At 44.1% G+C, this 7583-nt stretch overlaps 1 long non-coding RNA gene across 2 annotated transcripts; it reads right to left on the minus strand.

Moving 5' to 3' along the window:
- Positions 1 to 2577: 2577 nt before the first annotated feature.
- On the minus strand, positions 2578 to 4431 carry LOC121394089. 2 transcript variants are annotated; one of them, XR_005961503.1, is made up of 3 exons: positions 4346 to 4431; positions 4157 to 4255; positions 2578 to 2788 (listed from the first exon to the last, which is right to left on the minus strand). It is a non-coding gene; the product is annotated as an uncharacterized LOC121394089 (long non-coding RNA). The 2 variants fall into 2 exon arrangements; XR_005961502.1 differs by lacking the exon at positions 4346 to 4431 and having other exon boundaries at positions 4157 to 4339.
- Positions 4432 to 7583: the final 3152 nt, after the last annotated feature.

Raw genomic sequence — 7583 nt, forward strand, 5'->3', positions numbered from 1 at the left:
ACTAGAGCTGTGGAACTATGGGATATAGTACAGACATTATTAGCATATGAGAAACAGTATTGAGTGATAGAAGCAGCATCAGGCTGGGGTTCTGGGGTTCACTGGGGCTGCCCCCTCAGGGGCCCCCATTTCCTCTCAGGACCCCATCCCTACCCAGATTTCCCAACCCACTGATGTTTCTTCCCCCACCCACTAGTGCTATACTATCCTTATACTATCCTTATACAATCCTTATACTATCTTACTATCCTTATACTATCCTGATACTATCCTGATACCATCTTTATACTATCTTTATACTATCCTTAAAAATGGCAATGGGACCAGTCCCTGGATCAACTTGTACTATGAGCTATCTCCCATATCCCTGTATTCCCTCACTTGCTAAACACCATCCAACCCCTTCTTATACCTATCTAATGTATCAGCCTGTACCACTGATTCACTTCCCAGCTCTCCCTGTAACACCCCTTTCCCTCCTCTAATCTCATTGGCTCCCTCCTGTCTGCTGGGAGGAGCTACTGGTGAATAAAGCATCCGACCCTTCCTTGTACCTATCTAATGTATCAACCTGTACCCCTGATTCACTTCCCAGCTCTCCCTGTAACACCCCTTTCCCTCCTCTAATCTCATTGGCTCCCTCCTGTCTGCTGGGAGGAGCTTCTGGTGAATAAAGCATCCGACCCTTCCTTATACCTATCTAATGTATCAGACTGTACCCCTGATTCACTTCCCAGCTCTCCCTGTAACACCCCTTTCCCTCCTCTAATCTCATTGGCTCCCTCCTGTCTGCTGGGAGGAGCTACTGGTGAATAAAGCATCCGACCCTTCCTTGTACCTATCTAATGTATCAGCCTGTACCACTGATTCACTTCCCAGCTCTCCCTGTAACACCCCTTTCCCTCCTCTAATCTCATTGGTTCCCTCCTGTCTGCTGGGAGGAGCTACTGGTGAAAAAAGCATCTGACCCTTCCTTATACCTATCTAATGTATCAGCCTGTACCACTGATTCACTTCCCAGCTCTCCCTGTAACACCCCTTTCCCTCCTCTAATCTCATTGGCTCCCTCCTGTCTGCTGGGAGGAGCTACTGGTGAATAAAGCATCCGACCCTTCCTTGTACCTATCTAATGTATCAGCCTGTACCCCTGATTCACTTCCCAGCTCTCCCTGTAACACCCCTTTCCCTCCTCTAATCTCATTGGCTCCCTCCTGTCTGCTGGGAGGAGCTACTGGTGAATAAAGCATCCGACCCTTCCTTGTACCTATCTAATGTATCAGTCTGTACCCCTGATTCACTTCCCAGCTCTCCCTGTAACACCCCTTTCCCTCCTCTAATATCATTGGCTCCCTCCTGTCTGCTGGGAGGAGCTACTGGTGAAAAAAGCATCCAACCCTTCCTTATACCTATCTAATGTATCAGCCTGTACCACTGATTCACTTCCCAGCTCTCCCTGTAACACCTCTTTCCCTCCTCTAATCTCATTGGCTCCCTCCTGTCTGCTGGGAGGAGCTACTGGTGAATAAAGCATCCGACCCTTCCTTGTACCTATCTAATGTATCAGCCTGTACCACTGATTCACTTCCCAGCTCTCCCTGTAACACCCCTTTCCCTCCTCTAATCTCATTGGCTCCCTCCTGTCTGCTGGGAGGAGCTACTGGTGAATAAAGCATCCAACCCTTCCTTATACCTATCTAATGTATCAGCCTGTACCCATGATTCACTTCCCAGCTCTCCCTGTAACACCTCTTTCCCTCCTCTAATCTCATTGGCTCCCTCCTGTCTGCTGGGAGGAGCTACTGGTGAATAAAGCATCCAACCCTTCCTTATACCTATCTAATGTATCAGCCTGTACCCCTGATTCACTTCCCAGCTCTCCCTGTAACACCCCTTTCCCTCCTCTAATCTCATTGGCTTCCTCCTGTCTGCTGGGAGGAGCTACTGGTGAATAAAGCATCCGACCCTTCCTTGTACCTATCTAATGTATCAGCCTGTACCACTGATTCACTTCCCAGCTCTCCCTGTAACACCCCTTTCCCTCCTCTAATCTCATTGGCTCCCTCCTGTCTGCTGGGAGGAGCTACTGGTGAAAAAAGCATCCGACCCTTCCTTATACCTATCTAATGTATCAGCCTGTACCCCTGATTCACTTCCCAGCTCTCCCTGTAACACCCCTTTCCCTCCTCTAATCTCATTGGCTTCCTCCTGTCTGCTGGGAGGAGCTACTGGTGAATAAAGCATCCAACCCTTCCTTGTACCTATCTAATGTATCAGCCTGTACCACTGATTCACTTCCCAGCTCTCCCTGTAACAGCCCTTTCCCTCCTCTAATCTCATTGGCTCCCTCCTGTCTGCTGGGAGGAGCTACTAGTGAATAAAGCATCCAACCCTTCCTTGTACCTATCTAATGTATCAGGATAGTGCTGAGACATTGGGAAATTGTTAATTGAGATCCTGTCTTATGAAAGTTGCAGCTCCAATTGTCTATAGACTCAGTTCTAACATAAGAGAGAAACATGGCAGTAGCATTTTCAGAGAATAGGTTCCAATACACAGGTACAAATAGAGACACATAGATTTTTTATTTCATGTTTCCTTTATTCTTTTCTGTTCAGATTCACCCAAATCACACAAGTTGATACATTGCAGATATTGGTGCATCAGCCTCTGAGATACTTGCAGCAAGGCACAAAATTGCACTTTCCTGACGGCACCATCATTGGGCAGTTGGGGCGACAGACTCCACCACTTTGGGCACAAGCTTCATCTGCACTATCAGGTCTTGACTCTGAAAGGGAAGAATCAGGAATGAACCAAAGAATGAGCAAATAAGAACTAGAATGTAGGGAGGGATAGTGGGGGGCAATTGATTGGCACAGTGGGGTGCATTGAGCTGAATGTAAGGACTGAGACATGGGTGGGATTGGGAGCAGAGGGGGAAATGTAGAGAAGAGTGAGACTGGGAGAAGTGAGGAGTCTCATGTTGGTAAAAGAAGCCACTTGTGGAGCACAGGTCTCACACTGAAGCTGCACTTGAATGACTTGCAATGGAACATCTCCTGACATGTTGGAAATAGAAAGAGGGACAAAAACGTTTGCAGCACTTTGTCACGCCCATTTTTGTGGCCACACCCCCTTATTATTATGGTTATTTTTACAAAATTTGACAAGTTATGAAAGTTTGAACACATTTCTGTGGTTTTTATGCATTATTACAGTTTTTCTAATGTGAATTGCTCTTTAAACTGCAAGTGAGTTTCCTCAAGAGACCTGCTTATCTTAAATTGTTACAATTGTTTCTTTGTTTGTCTTAAATTGTTACAATTGTATCTTTGCTTATCTTAAATTGTTACAATTGTATCTTTGCTTATCTTAAATTGTTACAAATGTATCTAAGTGCACCTGCCACGTATTCTGAGCTCTCTACCAAAAGCCAATTAAGTTAGAAACTTTGTATCTTTTCCTGGCTGTTAAAAGAGAAAGTCGGGACATTTCATTAACAATCCCGGGACTGTGGGTTGAGCTGTCAAAAAATATAAAATGGGACAGATGGGAGGTATGCAATGGGAAAGGCGGTGAGGGTCCCTGGGCCAGAGATGTAGCATAAAATTTGTGAATTATGCCCAGTGGTTATGGATCAGGTCCTTGGGTTAAAGTATCGTGGGGAAGGGGAAAGTTATGTGCTACAGAGAGAATGTTCTTAGATTTACACATTTAGTAGCATCCCCTCTGCTCAGTTACCAGATTTAGCCAAGTATAAAGCCAAAGCCAACACCAAGACTTGGGCCCAGGCCCAGATTTGTGGAGAGGCCACTAAGGCCTGGGCCGAGGGCAGCAGGATTTTAGGGGACGGCCAACCACATTGGTTCAGAAACACTGGGGATGAGCAGGAGATACGATAGTTTTTTAAATCTCCCGTGTGCCAATACCCATAGCTCCCGTCTCAATGATGCAAATTTGAGTGAATAAAAGGAAGGGATCGGGGGATGACAAATGACAGTGGCCCTTGGGGGCCCACTATGTAAACTGGTCCCTGCTTGGGCCAATGGGTGCCTATATATAAATACAGCCCCAGTGCTACCAGGAAACATGAGTCAGTGGATGATGACAAAATGCTCATTAGTGCCCTGGATTGTGTCATAAAGGACTCACTTACCAACCAATATGGGAGACCAGGAGATGAGACAGAGAAGAGACACCACCAGGAACAGGAGACGCATGACGGCACAGGGACTCACGGCAAATGGTGACTTGGCTGGAAGATAAAGTGTTATATGATCATGTCACACTGTGAGGCATCACCTCTGCTACTCGCTGGCATCACACGGGCCCTCAGGACATTTACCTTCCCTTCATGTTGATGTTCCAAAGCTTTAGTGTGACTGTGTGACTTCCACATGTTCTGCTGTTGAGTCTGGCAAACTGGAGGCATCATCAGCCCTGAGCTTTGTCTCTGTTTCTTCTTTACTTTAAAGATTCTTCTTGGGAGAAAAACATTGAGAACAGGCTTCAACCCATGATAAGGATCTATCATCAATATCTGCACAAACTACTCCAACGGCTGATTTAATAAACATTGGCCCATCCCGTATCCTGGTATGTCGGCCAAGGGGTCTTCCACTGAAGTCTATCAGAATGCAGAGCAGGCAACGTGCTGAATGTGGGAGACCAGCAAGTCCATATCAGTTGAGTCCCATATAGAGTACGGTATAGGGGTGCAGCTCTACTCTCACTGTATATTACCTGTACGTACAAAACCACTGCCTAGAGTACCAGTATCACCTCATCCCTGAGGACAAGAAAGAAGTGTGAGAGGGTCACAAAAAAAGTTCAGCAGATTCTGGAAGATTATGAAATCCAACGGGTGGCCCAAGGGGTGGCCATATTTGTAAGAATTTCATTCAAGTGGTTGAGTCCAGACCAAGGAGCTTGTGATTGATATAACTGTGCCCCCTTTATTCTGCCAGTTCAGTTCAGATTTATTAAAGGGGTTTTTCACCTTTGCAATAACTTTAGTAAGATGTAGAGAGGGATATTCTGAGACAATATGCAATTGGTTTTCATTTTTGATTATTTTTTATGGTTTTTGTGTTATTTAGCTTTTTATTAAGCAGCTCTTCAATTTGCATTTTAAGCAATCTGGTTGCTAGGGTCCAAATTCCCCTAGCAACCACGCACTGATTGGAACAAGAGACTAGGAGAGGCCTGAATAGAAAGATGAGGAATAAAAAGTAACAATAACAATACATTTGTAGCCTTACAGAGTATTTGTTTTTTAGATGGGGTCAGCGACGCCCATTTGAAAGCTGCAAAAATTCAGAAGAAAAAGGCAAATAATTCAAAAGCTATGTAAAATAAATAATGAAAACCAACTGAACAGTTGCTTACAATTTGCCTTTCTATAACACACTAAAACTTACCTTAAAGGTGAACCTCCCCTTTAAGGGTCAAATAGTAAATTTGAATTTGAATTTTTGAATTGTATTCTTGGTCAAAACTCACAAATTCAAGTTGGGAATAATCCAAACTCGATTTGAATTTGAAATTTGAGATTTATCAAACCTTGACCCTGGGAACAATTATAATTTGACTATTCGCCACCTACAAACTGCCGAGTTCATGTAGAAGTCAATGGCAGAGGACCAGCGACGCATTTGAAGATGTTAATGGCCTTCCTCACATTCGAATTTTCGAGTTGGTAATATTTGTCTGAGTTTTAGACGTTTGAATTTTTTCTTACATAACCGCCCATTTGAATTTTGAGTATATTCAAATTTATTAGAGTTGAAGAAAATTCACATGAATACGAAATTCGAACTTTGATAAATGGCCCTATGTTGGATAGTGATGAGTGAATTTTTCGGCAGCTATGGTTTTCCAAAGAAATTTCCCATTCACCACTGGTGGATATTTCTGCAAAATGTTTGAAAAATGTTGCCATAGACGAAAAAAAGTCAGACTCAAGTGTATTTTGCTCAGAAAAAGTCAGCAAAATGTTGCCTTTTCCCAAATTTTGCAGCAAGTGAAACAGATCAGATTCAATCATCACCAGTGCTGGGACCTGTAAACCCCTAGTTGTATGTGTCATACCAATACAACTACTCGGCAGCACTTTTGGTTCATAGTTGAGGGCTTGGAATATTGTTTTGCTTGAAATGAGTAAAATGATAGAAACATTGGTTATTGTCAGTGAAGCGCCAGCCATTACTCAAGAGCCGCATGGAACTTTCTGCTAAGAGAATATGAGACTCCAGACTGAGTGATGCGGGAGAGACAACCTGATGGAGGAGAAGTTGCAGAGTCGGCAAGACAGAACATTGAGGCTTGGACTTTGTTCCTTCTGGAGGAACTTCTAGTTGCACCAGCTGCAGGAACACGTGCCCATAGGCTGTTCTTCTATTGTATGAACATCTGCAGTCTACTTGCAGCTTTCCCCAATGGGGTTCTGATTCAGTTTTGAGAGGCAGCTCCTGTTGAGATGTTTGGGGATCAATCGGCAGAGTGTATGTTTCCCCATTTTGCTTGTGATTGGGGTTGTACTGAAAGATCTCACATGGGCTTCTTCCCTATCGGACAGGCTTGTCATAATGGCTCAGATTGGGATTAATATGCAGAGGAGGTGAATGCTATCAAGTGCCATCATTCCCAAGCCCTCATTATCTGCCAGAAATGGACCGGCACCAGCAGCTTCCAGTATTTCTTACCAATAGAATTGTGTGTATCAAACAGAGAATGATAAGAGTTTGGGGAAGAGCTGAATGTTCTAGTTCTGGAGAACTTTCCTACCAAACGAAGCTTCCTGAGAGGCTAAGATGTCCACTCTGTAGTGCTGAATGAATGTAATCGGGGTACTCCAAGTGACTGATCTGCAGATACATCCCTGCTACTTCTGCCCATGATGTGGAGATGTTTCTGGTGGAATGGCTCCTGATCCTGAAGGGAGGCATGTGACCAGCTTTAATATATGCCATCTGAATCTTCTCCTTAATCCATCCAGAAATGGTAGGTTTGGCTGCCTTTCTTACCTTTGTTCTTTCCAGAGAATTAGACAAACAGATTCTCACACTTTCTAAACTCCTTAGTGCAATCAATATAAATCCTGATAGCTCGACCAACATCTAGGAGGAGCAATGGCGTTTCTTGTTCTTCTCCTGCTTGGTTAATATATGGAAGCCCAATCTCCTGGTTGTTGTTGAAAAAGGAATTTACCTTCAGCCTGAAAGATGGAAGAAGTCTCAGGATTACGCGGTCTGGTAAAAACACCAGGTAATGTTCCTTGAGGGATAAAGACTGCAATTCTCCAATTCTCTTAGCTGATGTAATAGCTACCAGGAATAAAGTCTTGAAAGAAAGACATTTTAGGGAGCATTCCTCCAAGGGCTCAAATGGATTTCTGGACAGCTTTTCTAACACCAGCGATAAATCCCATGTAGGAAAAGGTTGGAGCTGTCTAGCCTGAATCTTGGATATGGCCTTGAAAAACCTCTTAATGAGGGCCAACGAAGACAGTGGCTTATTGAAGAGAGCTGACAGAGCTGTACCTTGAGTGTATTTACTGCCAGCTCCTTGTCAAACCCCTCCTG

Source organism: Xenopus laevis, chromosome 5S (genome assembly GCF_017654675.1).
Source record: "Xenopus laevis strain J_2021 chromosome 5S, Xenopus_laevis_v10.1, whole genome shotgun sequence".
NCBI lineage: Eukaryota > Metazoa > Chordata > Amphibia > Anura > Pipidae > Xenopus > Xenopus laevis.